At 41.7% G+C, this 24,971-nt stretch overlaps 1 protein-coding gene across 1 annotated transcript in view; it reads right to left on the bottom strand.

The window, feature by feature from the left end:
- Window positions 1-24,971, bottom strand: part of CA5B (carbonic anhydrase 5B) — a 103,744-nt gene that overhangs the window by 62,085 nt on the left and 16,688 nt on the right. Inside the window, exon 2 of the mRNA XM_032331791.1 lies at window positions 19,617-19,753. The gene's annotated coding sequence lies outside the window, so the exon portion shown is untranslated. The remainder of the gene's footprint in view (window positions 1-19,616; window positions 19,754-24,971) is intronic.

The following is a 24,971-nucleotide window of genomic DNA, read 5'->3' as shown; positions in this document are numbered from 1 at the left end:
TAGTCATAGCCAAGACCCTTACCTACCCATCAGAGGGCACTGTAGGAGAGACCTGCAATTGTGGAATAATAGAGACTTGTGGGAAATAATGAAGGACTATGGGAGAATACAGACTATTCTGGGAAAGTAGAAAAAATGTGGGAGAAAACAGAAGGCAAGTACAAAGGATTATGGGAGAGCATAGAGCATTTGAGGAGACCACAGAGGATGAGGGAGGGCACCAGACTGTGGGAAAACATGGAGGACTGTGGGAGAGCAGAGAGGATTACAGGAAAAAGGAAGCATTTTGTGAAAACACAGGACTGTGGGAGAACTTGGAAGATTATGGGAGAAAACAGGATTGTGGTAGAGAGGTGGCATTACAGGAAAGCATTAGAAACTGTGAGAGAGCAGGAGGATTGTGGAAGAGCAAAAGGATTATGGGAAAACATGGAGGATTGTTGGGGGGAAGCATTCTGAGAAAGCACGGATAATTGTGAGAGAGCAGGAAAACTGGGTAGGTACAGAAAAGTGTGAGAAACTGCAAAGGACTGAAGAAGAAAGAGAGCATTGTAGAAAAGCATAGAGAACTGTGGAGGAGCAGGGAGATTGTGGGAAAGCACAGAGGATTATTAGAAACCACAGGAGAATTGTAAAGAAGGACTATTGTAGAAAAACATCAGAAATGGTAGGAGAGGAAATGGACTTTGATGAGAGACACCATTGTGGTAGAACACGGAGAGAATAACAGGAGAAAACAGAATTGTCAGAGAGCCCGGAGGATTTTGGGAAGCACAAAGAATTATGGGAGAGTGGTAACATTATGAGAAATTGCTGGAGAATTGTGGAAGAGTACAGAGGATTGTGGGAAAGCACAGAGGACCGTGGGAGATCACAGAGGATTATAGGAAAGAGGTACCACTGTGGGGAATCACTAAAACATCGTGGGAGAGAACATAAGATTGTAGGAAAGCACAGAAAACTGGGGGAAATCATTGGAAAATTATGGGAGACCACAGAGGACTGTGGAGGAGAGGTAGCATTGTGGGAAAACGTGGAGGATTGTGGGAGAAGAGGGGAATTGCGGGAAAACACAGGGGGTTATGGAAAAACACAGAGGATTATGGGAGAGAGGTAGGATTGTGGGGAATCATTGGAGGATGGCAGGAGAGTATAGAGGATTATGGAGAAGCACAGAGGATTGTAGGAGAACATGGAGTATTGGGGGAACCACAGAGGATTATGGGAGAGAGGCAGCATTGTGGGGAATCACTAAAAGATTGTGGGAAAGCAGAGAGGATTGTGGAAAATCACTGGTTGATTGTGGAGGAGAGGCAGCATGGGGAATTGTGGGAGAGGAGAATTGTAGGAGAACATGGAGGAGGAGGATTATAAGAGACAACAAAGGATTATGGGAGAGAGGTATCATTGTGGGGAATCACCATAGGATTGTAGGAGAAACAGAGGATTGTGGGAAACTACAGAGGATTATAGGAGAGAGGTAGCATTGTGAGAAAGCATGAGGAATTGTAGGAGCACAGGAGGACTATGGGAGAGAAGAGGATTGTGGGAGAAAGGTGGCATTGTGAAAAGCATGAGGAATTGTAGGAGAACATGAAGGACTGTGGGAAAGCACCGAGAACTGGAGGGGAAGCAGGAGGATTGTGGGAAAGCAGAAAGGGTTGTGGGAGAGCGTGATGGATTCGGGGAGAGCACTGATGGATTGTGGGAGAGCACAAAAGCTAATGGGATGAAACAGATTTGTGGGAGAACAAAAGGACTCTGGGAGTAAACAGATTTGTGCGTTAATATAAAGAACTGTGGAAGACACCGGAAATTTGAGAGAGAAAATGGAATCGTGGAGGAAAGATAACTCACTCCTTGTTCTACCTACCTGTCCCGCAGGGCCCATCCCTCTCATCTTCTGACCACGCCCTGTCTGGAGTCAGGTCCCTCCCTCCTAGCCCACACTGCTTCCAGCACAACAATACCTTTCTTGCTGGGGCCACAGGCAGTTGTTGTCCATGACCAGACCCCTGTGCTGTCATAGTTATGCCTCTTACCTGCCTGCTGCTAAGAATTTCAGGAGAGAAGGATGCCTGAGTGGCTCAGTTGGTTAAGTGTCTTCCTTTGGCTTGGTCATGATCTCAAGTCCTGGGATTGAGTCCCACATCAGGCTCCCTGCTCAGTGGGAAGCCTGCTTCTCCCTTTCCCTCTGCCTGCCACTTTCCCTTGCTTGTGCTCTCTCTGTCTCTGCCTAATAAGTAAATAAAATATTTTTTTAAAAAAAGAATTTCAGAAGAGAACAACCAATGAACAGGTCAATGAAGAAATTTACAAAAACCCACTTTGAGACAAATGGGAATAGACACACCAAAATTTTATGGGATGCAGTAAAAGTAGTTCTAACACAGGCATTCATAGTGATAAATACCTACATCAAAAAATAAGAAAAATCTCAAACAATCCAACTTTATACCTCAAAGAACTAGAAAAAGAACAAATGAAGTCCAAATTTAAAAGGATGAAAGAAATACAAAGATAAGAGAATAAATAAATGAAATAGAGACTATTAAGACAACAGAAAGGGTCAATAAAACTAAGAGCTGCTTTGGGAGATTAGTCCAACACAGCAAAGGCGTAGAAGACCTTAGTTTCAACTGGTTCCAGAAATTCAGCTAGATAGCTATCAAATCATTCTGAATACCTATGAGCTCAACCGGAGACCTAAGAATCACTGCGACTCTACAAACAGAAAAGCAGCCACTTTCTGCAGGGTAGGAGGTGTGGAGAAGTAAATTCAAAGTGATACACGGGAAGATAAACTGCGGGGAAAGGCAGGGGGGTGGGGGGCGCTCCATAAGCCAGCACCAGAAAGTGATATAGCAGTGGAGCACAAGATTGGAACTTTTAGAAGAAAAGAAATTAAAATTAAAAAAAGTAGGGACATCCTGGCCTGAGAGGCGCTCCTGTGGCTAAGCAGGGACAGTGTGCTCTAAGGATCCCCGGGGTCACAGGAAGACTGGGGGAGCCTGAGTGTGGCAGAGCCAGGCACTGGAGCTGGAAAGCTGGCTGTAATCAGGGAGCCCAGAGTGGGCTCTCAGCTCAGGGCTGTCATAAACGAACTGTGGCACAGCTTGGGGACTGCTCTCCAAGCAGTGGTCCAGCAAGCAGCAGAATCAGCGAGACACCCCCCCTTCCTCCCTGGGGAGGAGTGCAGCAGTAGCACATTGGGGGAGTCTGCAGGGTTTGGAGACCGGGAACAGGGTCATGTGCCTGAGATAGACATGCTCCGTCACAGGCCGGATGAGCATGGAGTGCAGACGGAGATCTGGGAGACAGGAGTGATGGGCTGCCTTTCTCTGAGGCCACAATGAGGAGTGCCCCCCCCCACCCCCAGCTCTGGGGCTGGAGACTGGAAGGCCACCATTTTCATTCTCACCCTCTAAAGGTGTGAGGAAGGTGTTCAGGAAACAAAAGCCACATAGAACAAACCAGAGCAGATGACTTAGCCTAGCCCTGGGGCAAGGGCATAATTCCACCGGGAGCAAATACACTTGAGAATCAAAGCAACAGTCCCCTCCCCCAGAAGATCAGCAAGAACATCCAGCCAAGACCAAGTTTACCGATCAGGGAGAATTGCAGAACGCCAGTGCTAGGGGAATATGGCATATAGAAATCATGGGGTTTCCACCCCCCCCCACAATTCTTTATTCTTTCAATTATAATTTTATTCTCTTCCTTTTCTCAACCAATTTCTTATTTTATCAACTCTTTTGTTTAAATCTTTTTTAATTTTTGTTTTTAAAATTACATTCTATCTTTTCATGGCATTTAATTTCATTTTTGTACATATATAAGTTTTTCTTTCTTTACAATGTTGGGATCTAAGTTTTCTAACAGACACATGAGAAAAGGCTCAATATTACTTGGCATCAGGGAAATACAAATCAAAACCTCAATAATATACCACCTCACATCAATCAGAATGGCTAAAATGAACAAGTCAGGAAACGGCAGATGCTGGCAAGGATGAGGAGAAAGGGGAACCCTCCTGCACTGTTGGTGGGAATGCAAGCTGGTGCAGCCACTCTGCAAAACAGCATGGAGATTCCTCAAAACCTTGAAAATAGGGGCGCCTGGGTGGCTCAGTGGGTTAAGCCGCTGCCTTCGGCTCAGGTCATGATCCCAGGGTCCTGGGATCGAGCCCCGCATTGGGCTCTCTGCTCAGCCAGGATCCTGCTTCCTCCTCTCTCTCTGCCTGCCTCTCTGCCTGCTTGTGATTTCTCTCTGTCAAATAAATAAATAAAATCTTAAAAAAAAAAACCTTGAAAATAGAGCTACCCTACAACCCAGCAATTGTACTACTGGGTATTTACCCCAAAGATACAGATGTAGTGATCTGAAGGGGCACCTGAACCCCAATGTTTATAGCAGCAATGTCCACAATAGCCAAACTATGGGAAAAGTCCATATGTCCATTGACAAATGAATGGATAAAGAAGATGTGGTATATATGTACAACAGAATACTACTCAGTCATCAAAAAAAATGAAATCTTGTTATTTGCAATGACATGGAGGCAACTAGAGGGTGTTGTTCAAAGTGAAATAAGTCAATCAGAGAAAGACAATTATCATATGATCTTGCTGATATGTGGAATTTAAGAAACAAAATACAGGATCATAGAGGAAGAGAGGAAAAAATTAGACAAAATCAGAGAGAGAGAAAAACCTTAAGTGACTTTTTTTTTAATTAAAGATTTTATTTATTTGGGGTGCCTGGGTGGCTCAGTGGATTAAGCCTCTGCCTTCAGCTCAGGTCATGATCTCATGATCTCAGGACCCTGGGATCAAGCCCTGCATTGGGCTCCCTGTTCAGCGGAGAGCCTGCTTCCTCTTCTCTCTCTGCCTGTCTCTCTGCCTACTTGTGATCTCAATCTCTCTATCAAATAAATAAATAAAATCTTCAAAGAAAAAAAAGATTTTATTTATTTATTTGAGAGAGAGAGTGAGAAAGAGAGAGCATGAGAGGGGAAATAGTCAGAGGGAGAAGCAGACTTCCTGTTAAGCAGGGAACCCAATGAGGGACCCGATCCCAGAACTCCAGGATCATGATCTGAGCTGAAGGCATTTGCTTAACCAACTGAGCCACCCAGGCGCTCCCTGAAAGTGACTCTAAATCATAGGAAACATACTAAATGTTGCTAGAGGTTTGCTGGAGGGTTGCTCCTAATGATAGACATTAAGGAGGACATATGATGTAATGAGCACTGGGTATTATATAAGACTGATGAATCACTAAAAAAAATTTTTACTAAGAGCTGGTTCATTGAAATGATAAACAAATTGACAATCAAGGTAGACTCACCAAGAAAAGAAGAGAGAGGGCTCAAGTAAATAAAATCGGAAATGAGAGGAGACATTACAACTGATACAACAGAAATACAAAGGATCATAAGAGACTACTATGAACAATTATATATCAACAAATTGGATAACAGAATAAATGGATAAATTCCTAGAAACATCCAATCTTCCAAGACTGATGAAGAAGTAGAAAAACTGAACAGATGGACTACTAGTAAAGAGAGTGACTTGTAAACAAATGCTACCTAAAAGACAAGTACAGGCTTCACTGATGAATTCTATCAAATATTCAAAGAAGAATTAAAATCTATCCTTCTTAAACTCTTCCAAAATGTTGAAGAGGAGGGAACACTTCCAACCTAATTTTCCAAAGGTAGCATTACCTTGATACCAAAACCAGACAAGGAAACCACAAGAAAAGAAAATTACAGGCCATTATTTTTGATGAACATAGATGCAAAAATTCTCAATAAAATTGAGCAAACCAAGTTTAAAAGTACATTAAGAAATTATACATCATGAACAAGTGGTATTTATTCCAGGGATGCAAGGATGATTCAACGTCCACAAATCAACAACATGATACACCACATTAACAAAATGAAGAATAAAAATCGCATGATAATCTCAATTGAAGTCGAAAAAGCATTTGACAAAATTCAGCATTTATTTATGATAAAAACTTGCAACAGGGCGCCTGGGTGGCTCAGCTAGTTAAGCAACTGCCTTTGGCTCAGGTCATGATCCTGGAGACCAGGGATCGAGTCCCGCGTTGGGCTCCCTGCTCTGCAGAGAGTCTGCTTCTCTCTCTGACCTTCTCCTTCTCATGCTCTATCTCCCTCATTCTTTCTCTCAAATAAATAAATAAATAAAACCTTAAAAAAAAAACCAACTTGCAACAAAGTGGGTAAAAGGAACATACCTCAACATAATAAAAACCATATTTGACAAGCCCACAGCTAACATCATACTTAATGGTGAAAAGCTGAAAGCTTTTCCTCTAAGATCAGCAAGGATGCCCACTCTCAGCACTTTAATTCAACATGGTATTGGAGATCCTAGCAGAACTACTAGGCAAGCGAAAGAAATAAGAGGCATCAAAATTAGAAAGGAAGAAGTAGAACCATCACTGTGGATAGCACATTATATATAGAAAATCCTAAAGACTCTACCAACAAACTGATAAAACTAGTCAATAAATTTAGTAAAGTTGCAGGATACAATATCAGTATACAAAAATCTGTTGCATTTTTAAACACTAATAATGAACTATCTGAAAGAGAAATTTAAAAAGCAATTTGATAATTTTAATACAATTAGTTATAATTGTATTAAAAAGAATAAAATACCTAGGAATAATTTTAACCAAGGAAGTGAAAGACCTATACACTGAAAACTATGACTGATGAAAGGAAATGAAGAAGACACAAACAAATAGAAAGAGAGTGCCGCAGTCAGTTAAGCATCTGACTCTTTGTTTCAGCTCAGGTTATAATCTCAGGATCATTAGATCCAGCCTCGTGCCAGACTCCACGCTCAGTGTGGAGTCTGCTTGGGATTCTCTCTCTCTCTCTCTCCCTCTACCTCTTCCCCCATATACTCTCTCTGTCACTCTTTTAAATAAATAAATAAATATTTCACACAACAACAAATAAATAGAACGATATTCCATGCTTATGAATTGGAAGAAATAATATTGTTAAAGTGGCCATACTACCCAAAGCAATCCACAGATTCAAGGCAATCCCTACCAAAAGTCTAATGGCATTTTTTACAGAAATAGAATAACCCTAAAATTTGTAAAATCACACAAAAACCCCAAACAGCCAATGCAACCTTGAGAAAGAAAAACAAAGCTGAAGGCATCACATTTACTGATTTTAAATTATAATACAAAGCTATAATAATGAAAACAGTACGATGTTGACATAAAATAGACACATTAATCAATGGAACAAGATAGCCCAGAAATAAATATACACATATATGGCCAATTAATTTTTGACAAAGGAGCCAAGAATATACAATGGGGAAAGGACAGTTTCTTCAATAAGTGGTGTTGGGGAAACTGGACAGACACATGCAAAAGAATGAAACTGGATTACTGCCTCACACCATAGCCAAAAGTTCAAAAAGGTTTAAAGACTTGAATTTAAGGGGCGCCTGGGTGGCTCAGTGGGTTGAAGCCTCTGCCTTTGGCTCTGGTCATGATCTCAGGGTCCTGGGATTGAGCCCCGCATCGGGCTCTCTGCTCAGCAGGGAGCCTGCTTCCCCCTCTCTCTCTGCCTGCCTCTCTGCCTACTTGTGATCTCTATCTGTCAAATAAATAAATAAAATCTTAAAAAAAAAAAAGACTTGAATTTAAGATCTGAAACCATAAAGTTTCTAGAAGAAAACATAGGAGGTAACCTCCTTGACACTGGTCTTGGCAATGACTTTTTTTTTAATGTTTAACATAAAGGGACACATCAGGAATCCATTTTATTACATTTTAATCATATGTAATGCATAAAATGCCTGTTCATGTGTGTACGTACAGATTCTACAATATACGGAAAATGTACTTTAAAATTTCCCACCACACATTTCAAATCCAAACCTAACTCCAGAAGCAAAGGCAACAAAAGCAAAAATAAACAAGTGGGACTATATCAAACTAAAAAACTTCTGCATAGCAAAGGAAATCAACAACAAAATGAAAAGTCAACCTACTGAAAGGAAGAAAATATGTGCAAATCATAATCTGATAAGCAGATAATATCCAGAATATATGAAGAACTCATACAACTCAATTGCAAACAAACAAACAATCTGATTTAAAAATGGGTGGATGTTCTGAATAGACATTTTTCCAAAAAAGAGATACAAATGGCCAATAGGTACATGAAAAGATGCTCAACATCATTTATCATCAGGGAACTGCAAATCAAAACCAAAATGAGATATCACCTCTGCCTGTCAAAATGGCTATTATCAAAAAGACAAGAAATAACAAGTATTGGTGAGGATGTGGAGAAAAGAGAACCCTTGTGCATTGTTGGTGGGAAAGTAAGCTGGTGTAACCACTATGGAAAACAGTATAGAATTCCTCAAAAAAATTAGATGAGATGCCTGGGTGGCTCAGTCAGTTAAGCATCTACCTTCAGCTCAGGTCATGATCCCAGGGTCCTGGAATTAAGTCATGCATTGGATTCCTTGCTCAGTGGGGAGCCTGTTTCTCCCTCTGGCTGACATTCCCCATCCTTGTGTGCCGGCTCTCTCTCTCTCTCTGTCTCTCTGACAAATAAATATATTCAATCGGAAAATTAAAAAAAGAAAGAAATAGGACTACCATGTGATCCAGCAATTCCACTTCTGCGTGTTTATCCAAAGAAAATGAAAATACTAATTTTCAAAAAGATAAATGCACTCTCGTGTCATGGCAGCATACATAGTCGTTCAATGGTTAAACCCGGTAGATGGGCCATAGAACCATGTTCCAGCCAGCCAGTCTTCATGTCCACTAAACCTGTGTTCCTTCTAGCCACATTTCACTTTCTATAACGTGACCTGCAAAACCTGTTCCTTCCAGCTCCTCAGCTGACAGATGCACGGAGTAAGCAGCAATCCTGTATTTCCTGATGTCTCCTCCCAAGGACCTTTCCTAGGCACCCGGGGTGCTCTGGCTGTCTAGGGCCAGACCTGACCTCACCCCAAGCTTAGATTAAAACTCTGGCCTTAACCTTGAGCTCTGCAATCACTCTGCTAGCCTTGCTCCCTCCATTTACAACTCTGAGTCCAGAAGATTAAAAAAAAATGAAGAGGTTATATATAACCAATTTTTTTTTTTCCATCTAGAAACCCTAAGTCAGCCTTCGATTCCGAGAAATACTTAACATACACCAGCAGTCACTGCCCTCCCACTCTGCTTTAGCGGGCCTACCTTACCCTAGAAAATAGGACCTGCTAGCCTTATAAGGAAGTCCTTGGCTTCCTGCCAGTTGTGCTCTCTTCCTGGGCTGCCCCTTAAAACGCTCTATGAAACTCGCTTTTGCCTGAAATCCATGGGGAATGACGCATGTGAGGCACTGTACTCCCCAATCCATGCATTGTTTTCCCTCCAATAAAAAAACATCAAATTTGTTACTAAACTGTATTATTTTTGTCACTTGACAGCAACCACAGGCCTTCTTGATCTGATTAGTAGGAATATTTGGGGCAGAAAAACATAGGAAGCCATATTAGTAGTATTTACTATGGGCCCTTGTACAATAAACTCTCAATAAATCTTCATTGAATGTATATCCTTTTAACTCAGGTAGAGAGCTACACTTTTTCCTCCATAGTAGCAAGATTTGCTATATATAATTCTTCATATGCCAGCAATAATGATTTTAGGATCACACATCAGTTCTCTTTCCTTCCCACATTCCTCCATTCACTTTCTGCCTTAAAGATGGTGGCAACATTGACGATGTTGAGCTAGACGGAACACAGAGAAAAGAACAATTTTCAACAAAACACTTAAATTGAGCTCACTCTGACCCCAAGAACTCTGCCTTATTTACATAAAATGTTTCAAATGTCATTCATTTCTTGCCTTGAAAAGTAAGAAGAAATGAGGCTGGGGTGCCTGGGCGGCTCATTTGGTTAGGTCACTGCCTTCAGCTTAGGTCATGACCCCGGAGTTCCGGGATTGAGTCCCACATGGGGCTCCCAGCTCTCCAGTCTGCTTCTTCCTCTGACCTTCTCCCCTCTCATGCTCTCTCTCACTCACTCTCTGTCTCAAATAAATAAGTAAAATCCTTTAAAAAAAAATGAGGCCAAATACAGACTGAGTTACTGAGTTACTTTTCATGTAATTAGCAAGAGCTGACTTCTACAAATGATTTGAGGCAACTTATGAAAACAAAGATGATGCTGGATAAACGAAATAGTTGAAGGAATCAGGAAAAGGGGAGCTTAAAACAAAGAAGTAATGCAGCCAAGTAGACAAGCTGCTAGATTCCTGAACCTTCCCCTTGTGAGCACAGAAGAAAATGTCCTTGTTAAAGGCAGGCCAGAGGGGTGCCTGGGTAGGTCAGTGTGTTTTGCCTCCGACTTCAGCTCAGGTCATGATCTCAGGGCCCTGGGATGGAGCCCCGCATCAGGCTCTCTGCTCAGCACGAAGCCTGCTTCCCCTTCTCTCTCTGCCTGCCTCTCTGCCTACTTGTGATCTCTCTCTCTGTGTGTCAGATAGATAGATAAATAAAAAAATTAATTAATTAATTAATAAAAAAAATAATCTAAAGGCAGGCCAGAGGTTTGATTGTAAAGTTCTGAATGTCCATCAAAAGAGAGAATGGTAACCATTTTAAGGGTTTCCAGTTTTCATAACATAAAAGCTAGGGTTTTTCTTTGATTGATTTAGGGAAGTAAAACTTTCTCAATTTTTAGTACTAGGAGAAATCCTGATTTCTCATAAAGATGATGCTGTGAGCTAAGTGGGACCTAAGTGTCATAAGGAATTAACAGGGTTCCCCTTTGTGTAAATCACTGCTACAATCACAAAGCACAATGCATTAAACCACGTCCAGACTTTCCTGTTTAACTAAGTAAAGTACTCAGGTCTGGCCTAATTCAGGATAGCATTTAGATTATTGTTCCCCAGGATGGCAAGGTTTCAGCTTGCATTTCAGCTCTGATGCATTCATCGTAGCTGCCTGAGTAACCGTACTGGAAAGTTTTGAGGCTGAAGGAAGGAGAAAGGAAGGACAAAATTTTGTGACTGATTAACACTACAGGATAAGTGAGTGGCTGCAAGCAACAACCTATCCAGTACCTCTGATCTGTAGGAACTGAGTCTTTGCAGCCTTCCAGAAACAACACTTCTCATTAAAGAGCCGCTGCTAACAGGAGAGTACAAGGTCATTGACGCTAGCCAAGACTTAAGCGCCAAAGCTTTGATATATTAATTCATATGCTTTGTATATCAACTAGGAGGAGGGCAGTTAAAGGTTCTGTTATGAAAATGAGAGCTTCTAGCCAAGGTGGTACATGGCCTGATGCCCCCTCTGCCTCTTTATAAAGGCTGGCAAAGGAAGTACATATGGGCTGGGCTACAGACCTCTGGGTAAACTCCAACAGGCAGCCCAACAGGCAAAGACCGAAAATCCTTCTCCGTGAATGGCTGCAAGAATTTAGCCTAGAAAAGCAGGCATTATGTGCCAAGACCATGAAAAACTTTCTGTGTAATATCTAAGAAGCAGTGTAAATAATTAAACCTCTAGAAGAAAATATCAGGAGACTCAGTACAGTCTTGCTTTTACTACTAAGCCTCATGATTTACTGGTCTTTATTCATGGGAAGAAGGCACACAAGCTTATCATCAAAGCAACTGTTTTTTAAATTCTCACTTTAGGAATATAATGCTTGTCTAATTTTTTGTCTAATTTTTGTTTCTAAGCAGTAGTGATTCACTTTCACTGAAGTAAGACGATGTTAGCCTGTGAAAATAAGTCAAAGTTCATCATGGCTATGGCTATAAAATTAACCTACAAAACCTGATGAGCCTTTTGAATATCACAGTTTCATAAGATTTTCTTGTCCTAAAATAGGGCATAAAATATCAGGATGGAGACAACAATATTCCAAAGCCTTTTTTATGACAGATCCTGGAAACTGTTTTTTTTTCCCCCCTTTTTTCTATCTAGGAATGAGAAAAAAAAATGTTTTGGGCTTCAAAGAAATCAAGTTTATGATTAGGATTAGTTCAATTATATTCAACAAATATTCATGAGCCATTAGAAACACCAAAAAATGAAACAAAGTCAGTCTGGGCCCTCCAGGAAGTTTCAATTTTGTTGGACACAAAAGTAAATCATGTTGGGGGCGCCTGGGTAGCTCAGTGGGTTAAAGCCTCTGCCTTCAGCTCAGGTCAAGGTCTCAGGGTCCTGGGATCTAGCCCCGCATTGCATGGGCTCTCTGCTGAGCAGGGAGCCTGTTTCCCCTTTTCTCTCTGCCTGCCTCTCTGCCTACTTGTGATCTCTGACTGTCAAATGAATAGATAAAATCTTAAAAAAAAAAAAAGTAAATCATGTTGGCAACGTCTGCATATGCAAATGTGAAATAAATACTATGAGAATACAGGAAAAGGAGAGAATACAAAATTGGTAGATTAGACAAGTCAGTCATAAAACTCTACAAAAAAAGCAAAAAAAAATGGAAAGTTTTCTCAAAGGAGTAATTAAGAGAGACCTGGAACAATGGCTAAGATGTTTAAAGGTAAAAAACTCACAGCGTTGAAGTTAAGGAAACTAAGAAGACAAACACAGACAACAGAGGTGGGGGGTGAGACGGCCCCATGCAGGGCCTACAGGTAGGAGGGGTCGGGAGGACGGGGGAGGGAGCATCAGTGCGGATGCATCTGAAAAGCCAAGTGGGGTTCAGATCTTAGAGGCCAAGGTGTTCGGATTCCCTGACATGGGCCCCGGGGTGCTGATGAAGATTTCAGTGTGGCGATGACTCCACTGTAAATGCCAAGAAAGAGGACGACAGAAGGCAGGCACAGCGTTCTGGGACCGAGAGCCATCCACGTCCCCGTCGGACTGGCAGCCACAGGGCCCCGAAAAACCAGGGCAGCACCCAGGAGGCTCTTGAGGCAGGAAGGAGAGGGGACAAGCATTCTAGAATGCGTGACTAAAGCAGGAGAAGGGGGAAGGGGACTTTGGAAACGATCTCACAGCGACGTGGACTTCATGCCACTTTTCTCTGGACCGCAGTTACTGTGTGCACTTGGCAAGTGACGCCTGGGCTAAAGGATACGGGAGACTCCGTTCAGGTTTACTAATTCGACACTGTTCCATGGTGTTGCAAATGGGGAGCAGATGGGAGACAAGAAGCAAGGGGGTGGAGGCGGCTGCTGGCTAACCTGAGAAGGCCCTCGGAGAATGAACACAGCTGGGAGAAAAAAACAAATAAGTGAAACCTCACAAGTGTGGTCTCTGAAGACATCCCAAGAAGGAAAACTTTGCCAGGAAGGCCGCGGGGTGCTTATCCAGCCCCACGGTGCTTATCCAGGGACCCTGGAACGAGGTTTGGCTTGGATTTTGGCTTCCAGGGCCACAAGGAAGATGGGAGCCATTTCCGCTGCCTCGTGCCTCGCTGTCCTACAGGGCGCTCCACATTTTCGTTTCTCCAAGGGTGACATTCACTACACATACGACTAGGAGGTTTCCCTCAGGATATGACATATGACTTATTTATTTGTACTTGTGAACAGTAAAAGTAATGATCCCAATTTATCAAGGTGTCAGTGCCAAGTATTCTCCAATAGACCCTAAATTGCTGTTTCTGATATTGGGAAACTAGGAAGGGATATGTGGCTCATTACCCAAAAGCATCTGCACAGTGAAAGTGGCACCATTAGGTTAAAACAGAGTTCCCCAGCCTTGGCACTCTTGACATCTAGGGCCAGATAACTCTTTGTTGTGGGGGGCTGTCCTGGGCACTGCAGGAGGATCAGCGACATCCCGCCTCCACCGACCCATCAGAGGGCCACTGAAGTCCCCATCCCTGTCCCCCACAGTTTTAACAACCAGAAACGTCTCCAGAAGTTTCCAGATGTTCTCTGGGGGGCAAAATTGCCCTGATCAACAACCACTGAGTTAAAATAGAATAGGTTTATAGACTACAAGCAAAAATCTTTTATCCCCCTACATATCTTAACCTGATGGTAGCTTAAAGAGGGTAGAATCACTTTTTAAAAAAATTTTATTTATTTATCTGACACACAGGGAGAGAGAGAGAGAGAGAGAGAGAGAGATTGAGATCACAAGTAGGCAGGCAGAGAGAAGGGGAAGGGCTCCCCGCTGAGCAGAGAGGCGGGGCTCGATCCCAGGACTCTGAGATCATGACCTGAGCCAAAGGCAGCGGTTTAACCCACTGAGCCACCCAGGCGCCCCTAAAATCACTTTATTACCTCTCAAAGTATTCTGAAAATATTGGAGTAATTATTATAAACCTCTTGAAATTGTGTATTTTATAGATAAATAAATTTCATTCCACTTAAACTACAAAGGATCATATTTGATTAAAAATCTACAACTTCAGGGCGCCCGGCTGGCTCAGTCAAAAGAGCATGCAACTCTTTTTCTTTTTCTTTTTTTAAGATTTCATTTATTTATTTGGCAGAGAGAGATCATAAGTAGGCAGAGAGGCAGGCAGAGAGAGAGGAGGAAGCAGGTTCCCTGCTCCCCGCTGAGCAGAGAGCCCAATGCGGCGCTCGATCCCAGGACCCTGGGATCATGACCTGAGCAGAAGCTTTAACCCACTGAGCCACCCAGGTGCCCCGAGAGCATGCCACTCTTGATCTCAGGTTTGTAAGTTCGAGCCTCATGTTGCGTGTAGAGATTACTTAAAAATAAAATCTTTTTAAAAAGTCTACAATATGGGGCACCTGGGTGGCTCAGTGGGTTAAAGCCTCTGCCTTCGGCTCAGGTCATGATCCCAGGGTCCTGGGATTGAGCCCCACATCGGGCTCTCTGCTCAGCAGGGAGCCTGCTTTCCCCCCTCTCTCTCTGTCTGCCCCTCTGCCTACTTGTGATCTCTGTCTGTCAAATAAATAAATAAAATCTTAAAAAAAAAAAAGTCTACAATATCTGTTGTAGAAAATTAGTGAGTGGTCCTAAATATAGTTGAGATGCTAGTTTTAACAGTTTTGGGACGCCTGGACGGCTCAGTCGGTTAAGCGGCTGCCTTCGGGTCCTGGGATCAAGTCCTGCATCGGGCTTCTTGCTCTGTGGTCTGGGGGGAGCCTGCTTCTCCCTCTGCCTCCTCTGCCTGCTGCTCCCCCTGCTTGTGCTCTCTCTCTCTCTCTCTCTGACAAATACATAAATAAAATCTTTAAAAAAAAGTGTAGGGTTTTTATCTTATAAAAGTTTTCCATATTCAGTGGTTGAAGGTTTTATTTGATTTCTTTTAATGTGTCACAGCCAGATACATTTCCCCAAAACCAGTAAAATGTACAAGGGGCACTCAGTAGCTCAGTCAGTTGAGCTTCCAACTTTTGGTTTTGGCTTGGGCTATGATCTCATGGGTCATAGGATTGGGGCCCCTGATAGGCTCCATGCTCAGTGGGGAGTCGGCTTGAAGATTCTCTCCCTCTGCCCCTCCCCCTGTGCTTACATACTCTCCCTCCCTCAAATAAATAAATCTTTAAAAAATGTTCAGACTACATCATATTTTATTTTATTTTTATGTATTTCCTTTTTAAGTAGGTGCCATGCTCAGCATGGAGCACAGTGCAGGGCTTGAACTCATGACCCTGAGATCAAGACCTGAGCTGAGATCAAGAGTTGGATGCCTAACCAACTAAGCCACTCAGGCACCCCAGAGTAACATCATATTTAAATGGTTTCACAGTATACTGTAGTAGATTTAGGGGCTATAGATTTAGTAAATTTCTATTTGTGATAATGAAGTGAAATAATCAGGGTCAAAATTCAGAAGGGACATTGACCCCTACTACTTTTTGTTTGATTGCAAGTAAATGGAGCATACACATGCCCACATGCTTTTACAGCACTGTGAACTTCTGCATGAATTAAAAGAATCACACGTGTCTTCTTTCCATATGATCTCATATTTAATTTGCCCTCCAGGACAGTAAATCAATAGTTATGTATGAGAAACTGCTTTTCAATAGTGTTGTAGAGCATGAAAAAACACGGAGAAATCCATTTCTTTTTCCTGTCTCTGGAGATTTGGTGCCTTCTGTATTGCTCATTGCAACAATAATCTCAACTTTTTATCTTTGTTCTCTAAACTCTGAACGTTGGAAGTAAATAGTAACATATTCAGAATGATTGAAACTTCTTTGTCATCATTACCATTGTTACTAATAGGTTATTGGCTTTCTATATGTGGAACTGATGAAATGAGCATTAACAATTCATCTATTTTTAGTACTTTCTTTTTTTAAAAGATTTTATTTATTTGACAGAGAGAGAGCACACAAGCAGGGGGAGTGGCAAGCAGACTTCCCACTAGCAGAGAGCCCGATGTGGGGCTTGATCCCAGGTCCCTGGGATTATGACCTGAGCCGAAGACAGACACTTAATGACTGAGCCACCCGGGGCACCCCTATTTTGAGAACTTTCTATGTAATATGTAACTTGCAGTGTCTTTGGATTTGAAGTCAAGTTATTAACTTAATGGTGTCTCATATTTGTCACTTGAGCTTTTGTCTTTATATTCACCTGACAGGACCTATAAAAGTTGACATTTTTAATCAAGACATTTTGAATCATGACATTTTGAGCTGCACATCTGACAATTTTTGTTGTTATTGTCAAACAAATCCAAACATATGAGCATATTAGCCCATAGCTGTAAATTTGTTTTATCCTGATATAAAAATCTTATTATCTTAAGAAATTTCATATTTCATAGCTCTTTAATATTATGATAAATCTTCTCTAAAACGATATGAAAGTCACCTATAATGTCTTTATCATAAAAAAAGAAATTTACACTAACACCATGGTATTCATTTATGGTTCCTTTTAAAAGAATATTGTTGGATGCTTATTTGATGTTATGAATGAAATATCTTTGGATGTCAGTGGGTAAGTTGTACACACTTCCCCTTATAAATTCTAAAATTAAAAATGCATCAATGTACTTCAGATTAATAAGAATGCTACTGAAAATGGGATATACATATATATATGTTCAGTTAAATTTGAAAAGGGCGTAGAAATTTAGAAAACATTTTTTTCTAAGTAATTACTGGGGTATAGAAAAAAATTAATTTTCATTTTGGAAATGAATAATAATGAGATCACTGTACCTCTACACTTATGTCACATGGCCAAAGAAGTGGTCAGAGGAAAACTCACAGCCACAGATGTTTTCATTATTAACTATGACTAAAAATAAATGAGCTTATTAGTCAACTCAAGAGTTATAAACAGAACAACAAAACAAGTGTAACAACAGAGGAGGGACTTAATAAATGTAAACACAATGGTCAAATCAGAAAACAGAAAGAATAGAAATAAAAATTAATCTAAGAACATGTTTGAAAAAACAGTAACAAAAATTAGCAAAACTTCTGGCCAGTCTAGTGGAAAATGAGAAAAAGTGTATTTGCTAGCAAATACATAAAACACGGCAACAGATGTAGGTATTTGATGGGAAATAGTCTATAAAGCTCATGATAGAGCACAGCGGTCCAAGATGGCAGAGGAGTAGGAGACCTGAGTTTCTGGAGCCAGGAATTCAGCTAGACAGCTACCAAATCCTTCTGAACGCCTGTGAACTCAACGAGAGATCTAAGAAAAGAAGAGCGGCAACCCTACAAATAGAAAAGCGACCACTTTCTGCAAGGTGGCAGGTGTGGAGAAGTGAATCTGAGGTGACATACGGGAAGATAAACTGCGGGCGGCGGGGAGTCCCCATCAGCCGGCTGCTGGAAAGCGATTTAGCAGCAGAACACAAAATCAGAACTTGAGAAGTCGGCTCCAGTGAGGGACATCCCTGCCTGAAAGGCGCTCAGCTGGCGAGGTGGGGAAGAGTCCTAGGTGGGACAGTGTGGTCCCCGGATCTCTGGGGTCACAGGAAGACTGGGGATGCCCGAGTGAGGCAGAACTCCCAGGCAGCGGAACGGGGAAGGCGGCTGCAGGAGTGGGCTCTCAGCTCGGGGTTGTCATGAACTGCGAACCGTGGCTCGGTCAGGTTGACTGCACTCCAGGCTGGGGCCCAGCAAGCGGCAGAACCGGGGACGCCCCCCTCCATCCCCCAGGAGGAACAGCGTGAGTGAGTCACAGGCCGGATGAGCACGGAGTACAGACGGAGACCTGGGAGACAGGAGTGATGGGCTGCCTTTCTCTGAGGCCACGCTGAGGAGTGGGGGCCCCCAGCACTCAGCTCGGGGGCTGGAGACTGGGAGGCCGCCATTTTCATTCTCACCCTCTAAAGATGTGAAGAAAGCCCTCAGGGAACAAAAGCCACATACGGCAAAACAGAGCAGGTGACTTAGCCTGGCCTCCACGCAAGGGCAGTATAATTCCACCGGGAGCAAATACACTTGAGAATCAAAGCAAAAGGCCCCTCCCCTAGAAGATCAGCAAGAACATCCAGCCAAGATCAAGTTTACTAATCAGTGAGAACTGCAAAACTCCAGTGCTAGGGGAATGCAGCCTATAGAATTTATGGTTTTTTCCCCACAATTCTTTAGTCCTTCAATTTAAATTTTTCTTCTTTCCTTTTACAACCAATTTCTTTTTTTTTTTAATGAATACATTCTTTTTTTAAAGATTTTATTTATTTACTTGACAGAGAGAAAGAGATCACAAGTAGACACAGAAATAAGTCGATCAGAGAAAGACAATTATCATATGATCTTGTTGATATGTGAAATTTAAGAAACAAAACAGAGGATCACAAGGGAAGAGAGGAACAGGTAAAACAAGATGAGATCAGAGAGGGAAACAAACCATAAGGTACTCTTAAGCATGGGAAACAAACTGAGGGTTGCTGAAGGGGAGATGAGTTGGGGGATGGGGTAACTGGGTGATGGACATTAAGGAGGGCATGTGATAGAATGAGCACTGGGTATTATATAAGACTGATGAATCACTGACCTCTACCTCTGAAAGCAATGATACATACATTATATGTTAATTGAATTTAAATATAAATACATAAATGTAAATTAAAAAAAATAAAGCTCATGAGAGTACTGGAAACTGAATGAAAGAAGTGGTTTTCTTAGAAACTGTAGGGAATTTAAATGGATTCAGAAAGAAGTATTAAATATGAAATAACTCAACCATGGAAGAAACAGAGTTTTCAGAGAACTTGCCCCAAATATGCATGGTCCTGATTATTTACCTATAACTTTTTATTTTTATGCTTTTTGAATATTTCTATACACAAAAAATGTTGGAAATATTTTTGTGTATGATTTTCAAGGTGATATAATGACAAAAAAAGAGAATCTTTAAGATTTAGCACCTGAAAAGGAGCCCACATGCTATTTTTCCTACGAAAATAGGTATAAACATCTGAGGAAAAAAATGTAGCAAAATCATTCCAGTAGCATGTTAAAAATAATCAAACTGAGTTTATCTAAGGATTGGATCAATGTAAAGAAATGTATTAGTATTAGTATAATGCACCAAATGGTAAAAACCCCATGATCATACTAACAAGTACTGAAAAGGCAATTGATAAAACTCAACATCAATTACTGATAAAAAGAATTTTTAAGTAAACTAGAGATCCATTATATTTAAAATGACTCACATGATCCAGCAGAAGAGCAGCATTTCCATCAGGGTTGAGGAGAAGACAAGAGTCCATGTTATTTCCATCATCCCATCAGCGTGTTCAGATAGCGCCACTACATTGAGAACAACGTCGTCATCAGCTGGGTATTACTGCTAAAAAGTAGAAGAAAGGGTTTACAGTAGATACACATAATATGAAATATAGTAGGATTCCTTTCCAGGAAAATACAAGGGTATAATCACATATCAAATTGAACAGGGATACTAATCTTTTGTGCAACACAAAAGATTTGAGAAAAATCCCTCTGGCACAAGAAAGGGCAAGGGAGCAAACAAGCAATTTACAAGAAAGAAATACAAATGGCTGCTCAATATGTAAAACGTTCCGCTGTACATGAAACCAAGAATTGCTAATCAAAGCAGTATTTACATACTGCGGTTCCATTTGTACTGCCAAAAGAGTTGTGAGGACCGTAATGTCTGGTGCAGGATCCATGCTGTCGGAGATGTGTACATTGATAGAATACATTTGAAAGGAAATTAACATGTATCAAAACCTTACATTTTTGCATATCATTGAACCCCAGAATTTAAATTTTAAGAATTTATTTATTTATTATTTCTTTTTTAAAAGATTTATTTATTTAACAGAGAGAGAGAGAGAGAGAGAGAAAGAGAGATCACAAGTAGGCAGAGAGGCAGGCAGGGAGAGAGGGGGAAGCAGGCTCTCCACTGAGCAGAGAGCCCGATGTGGGGCTCGATCCCAGGACCCTGGAGTCATGACCTGAGCTGAAGGCAGAGGTTTAACCCCTGAGCCACCCAGGCGCCCAAAATTTTAAGAATTTAAACCAAAGGTATTATTACAAATGAGCAGAGAATTGTTAGGCTCCAGAACATTGATCACAGTATTTTTTACTGTAATAAAAAAGAAAGTAAATTAGATTTGAAAGCATGGGATATACCCATAAAATGAACACAAAATTAGACAATCATTAAAATTATATCATAGAGGGATTTTTGATGATGTGGAAACACATTCAAAATATACTGTGAAGTTCAAGGGAGGAGGTGAGAAAGTTTCATAATAGTACAGTTCCAGTTTTTTATTGAGATATAATCGACATATAACTGTGTGTAAATTTAAGGTGTAAAATGTGATGTGATACACTGGTATGTTGCCGTGTGATTACCACCATAGCACTAGCTGAAACCTCTGCTATGTCACATAGTTATTTCTCTTTTGTGGTGAAAACAATTAAGATCTAGTCTCTTAGCAATTCGGAGGTTTACAATACACTATTATTGACTATAATCACTATGCTGTGCATTACATCTGCAGAACTTGCAAGTTTATACCCACTCATCTCCCTGTTCCCTCCATTCTCCTATCCCCCAGCCCCTGGAAACTACCATTCTACTTACACTTCTTTTGTAAGAAGAAATCTATATGTATTTACACACACACATACACACACATACAGAGAAAGACCCAAGGCTAAGAAAAATATGTCCCAAATATTTAGAAAACATTAACAATGGTCATTGATGCTGGTGGAATTACAGGTGATTTCTACCTGTCTCTTTTACCTTCTCTGTTACCGTCCATAAAGAACTTGCATTGTTATTGTCTCTGCCTTTAAATGATACAACAAACATCAAGAAATCGTAATTCAAAAGGGAAGATATTTTCTTCTTTTTGAATGAATGGCTTACACTACAATTCAGCATTTTACTGTCTTCAATTCTGGTCACATAAATGACTAAGTAGAGTGAAACAAAGATGTTTGATACTTTTGGGAAGTTTAAGGCTCAGGGAAGGCTGAATCAGATTCGTCTCTAACATAACTTTGTTCCCTGATGCAAATAATTAGCTTTGTTATAATCTCCATCCACTGGCTTTTCCTTCCCATGTTGACTTAAACTAGTCTAACATTTCCCCAGATAACTTCATCTAGATTGACTTTCTTTTCAGGACTAAGTTATGTGAGCTCTCCCTTCTAGGAAATTTCCATTTCACCTAATAGTGAAATTGCTAGAATGACGGGCCTAACTTTTGGTGGCCTCTCCCTCTGATCCAGTCTTTCCTGACTCTGTGCCCTTGCGACCAAGGTGAGGGAGAAGAGAGAAGCTTCCTCAGGTGGAGTCACCAAGCAGAAATGGGTCATCTGTGGTAAAACATCAGCCTGCCCAGGACGGGGAAATGACAGGACTCTTGGAGTGCTGCGGGAGTGTAGCTGTTGACCTCTCTCTCATGGTGGCTTTGAAAATCCACATTTTGTATTTAACATCAGGGTCAACATCAGGTGACCCATCAGGGTCACCCAGTCTTATTTTTCCTTTCATGGTTTTCAAGCAATGACGTGGAATCTGGGGACTGACTTCATGAAGGGGCAGCGTGATAGAGAGGAAAGCCCTGACATCAACCTGCCTGGGCGGCTTCTGCTGACATCCATGAATGTCCGGTAGGGGAGACTCTCTTCCACTCATTATGGTAATCCCGAGAGCATCTCTGAGGCTTTGTTGCAATTTCAAGCTTGGTTTTTTTTTTTTTAATTAAGATTTTACTTATTTATTTGAGAGAGAGAGAGAGCACAGAGGGAGAGGGAGAAGCAGACTCCCCACTGAGCAGAGAGCAGATGCGGGCCTCCATCCCAGGCCCCTGAGATCATGACTTGAGCCCAAGGCAGATGCTTAACTGACAGACCCCACCCCGGGCGCCCCTGTTGCCTTTTCAGTTTTGACCAAGGCTGACCAGTGAAGGCCCAGGGCAGGTCAGTGCAGCGCAGGCGGGGTTCTGGTGACACCCACTCCCTCCTCCCATGGCCACCGCTGCCTCAAACACCAGATCCTCGTTTCCCTGGCGTCTGAGATGATTCCAGCAACAGCGACTGGGAGGTGCTGTTTTGAGGATGAGAGAATCCAGCAAACCTAGTTCATGGCGGGAAGCTCTTAATGACTGTTCTCTGGCGCGCTGACCAACGTGGTTGCTAGTCACATGTTTCTACATAAATTAAATTAATAGAAAATTGAGTTTCTCTGCAGCCCAGCCCCATTCCAGGTAGTCAGTGGCCACCTACGGCTACCAAGTTGGATAGTGCAGATACAGAACATTTCTGTCATTGCAGAATGTTCCACTGGACAGCACCGCTCTGTACCATTAACTTTGAATCTACACAACCGCCAGAACTTAGGGCTGACCAGAATGATTCCCTTTGAGGTGGGAGCGCTCCCCGGATGTTTACCTGTGGAGGTGAGAGTCAGGTGAGGCCATTCTTGGAAGGGTGTCTTTTGTTCCCCAGAGATAGAAAGGGGTGATGTTTGTTTTCCACATGAAGGGAGCTTATCAAGGACCGGCTATTTTAGCCCGGGGAAGGTGGAAAGGTGAGGCCGAGGAAACCATTCAGAGAGGGCCGGGTTCTTTCCATGGCGCCCTTAGCCAGGGGACCACAGAAGGGGCGGAGGCGGATTCCGACTCGAGTCAGCAGAGGAAGCAGCCGCTGCAGGTAGAGTTCAGAAAGGACAACTAATCTGTTTTCCAAACAGATTTTGGTAAATAACTGACAGGAGATGGGCTGCTTCTCTGTAAGTATTAACCCAAATAATGGGGTTTAATCATTAAACCTTCTAGGTGGCCGCTTGCTTGTTTCTCTGATATTCTATTCCGGGTCACAGAATGGCTAAGGCGGCTTTACGTGGAGGGCAGAGTTTGTTTTCTTTTTTCTTTCTTTCTTTTTTTCCCCCCTTTCTCTGTTTGCCTTTTATTTTCCACTCTGAAAGAACGTTATGGCTTCTTTCTCCTGGGGACTACCTGTTCAAGTTGAACACTGTGGAACAGGTATGTCACCTTGAAACTTGAAATTAGGTTACATTTTCAGTCTTCTGATTGGCAAGCCTTGGACGCAAAGAACTCGGTAACTTTCTAAACTTGTGGAAGTGTCACGGCTTGAAAGTTGAGCCCTTGTTTTATGAGTTTGGAAAACAACTATTAGAACACCTATGATGATTGATGTTAAGCTTTCCAGAGGGTTTCGGCCTGAATATTTATAGTTCTGTTTTCTGGTTATTGAAGTGACATTAACTATTAGCACTCAGAACGGTTTGACACAATTTCTCATTGCATGCTGCTCTTTTCAGGGGTTCAATAGCGACCTCTGTCTACTGTCTGTCTGCCTTGCTAGACAGCACAGACCTAGAACGGTTCCATTATCGCAGAAACTTCCATTAGATAGCACCGGTCTTTATCATTAACACTGATTTCATAAAAGTACCAGACATTAGGACTGACCAAAACCATCCTCTATGCAAGAAAATGGTTTTAAAGTGAGCATAGTATCAGACCAGCTTAAGGATTTCAAGTCTACAAAGGTAAAAGGCAAGACCAGCTTTGATCAGGAATCAACACAGACAGTATTTACACACGAAAGGCTTGATAACCATGCTGAGGATGTGGTGAGAGGCCTGCTCAGAGACGAGAACCATAAACTCAGTGCCGTGCACGGAAATGGTGCTAGCCAGCTGTCCTTGGAGCATGATTTTATGTTGTCTTTCAGATGTTGGGGATAATTTGATCTGATATCCTGTCTTTTCATTGCTTCTCTTAAATTCCAGAGTGTGAGCTGGCTGGTGATGCATGGGGGTTGAATTCTGGTCATAAAACAAAGCCTCAAGCTATTCGATCAGAACAGGATGCACTTAGTTCTAGATTACACATCTTGCCAATGGAACCACTCATCTTGGGTAAATGTTAAAGGACTGAAAGCCCATGCAGTGGATGAAGCCTACAGCCACTACAGCATTCAAAACCTTTCAAAGAGGTAAGCTCCGTGCACAAAAGGAATCAAAGGGTTCAATACCAGAGAGGATAAGGAAAGAGTTACTGAAGCTAAACATACGTATACTCTATGACCAGGAATTTCACTCCTGGGTAAATACCCAAGAAAAAGAAAACATACGGAAAATACATGGGCAAGAATGTTCATAGCAGCTTAGCTGCCTGCTATGCAAATACTTGACACATAGCAGATGCTCAATAAAAATTGTGAAATCGGACTGAGTCTTTAGGTTTTATTTGTGGCTTCACAGATGAAGAGACACCTACTAGTTGTATGTATTTGTTCATCAGTTTGGATTTCTAGCCTATACTATGGATTACATACTTTAAGCAAAGCCATTTTGTTAACGATTTGTGTTTCAATCCATTATTACTTTAATAAAACATCAGACTGAACTCTTTGGGATAGTATTTTTCAAGTTTTTATTTAAATTCCAGTTAGTTAACATACAGTGTAATATTAGTTTCAGGTGCAGAATTTAGTGATTCATAACCTACATATAATAGCAGGTGCTCGTCATGAGTATCCTCCTTAATCCC

The sequence above is a fragment of the Mustela erminea genome, chromosome X (genome assembly GCF_009829155.1).
Source record: "Mustela erminea isolate mMusErm1 chromosome X, mMusErm1.Pri, whole genome shotgun sequence".
NCBI classification, from domain to species: domain Eukaryota; kingdom Metazoa; phylum Chordata; class Mammalia; order Carnivora; family Mustelidae; genus Mustela; species Mustela erminea.
The sequence above is the reverse complement of the archived record's forward strand: the minus strand, read 5'-3'. Positions and strand labels throughout refer to the sequence as shown.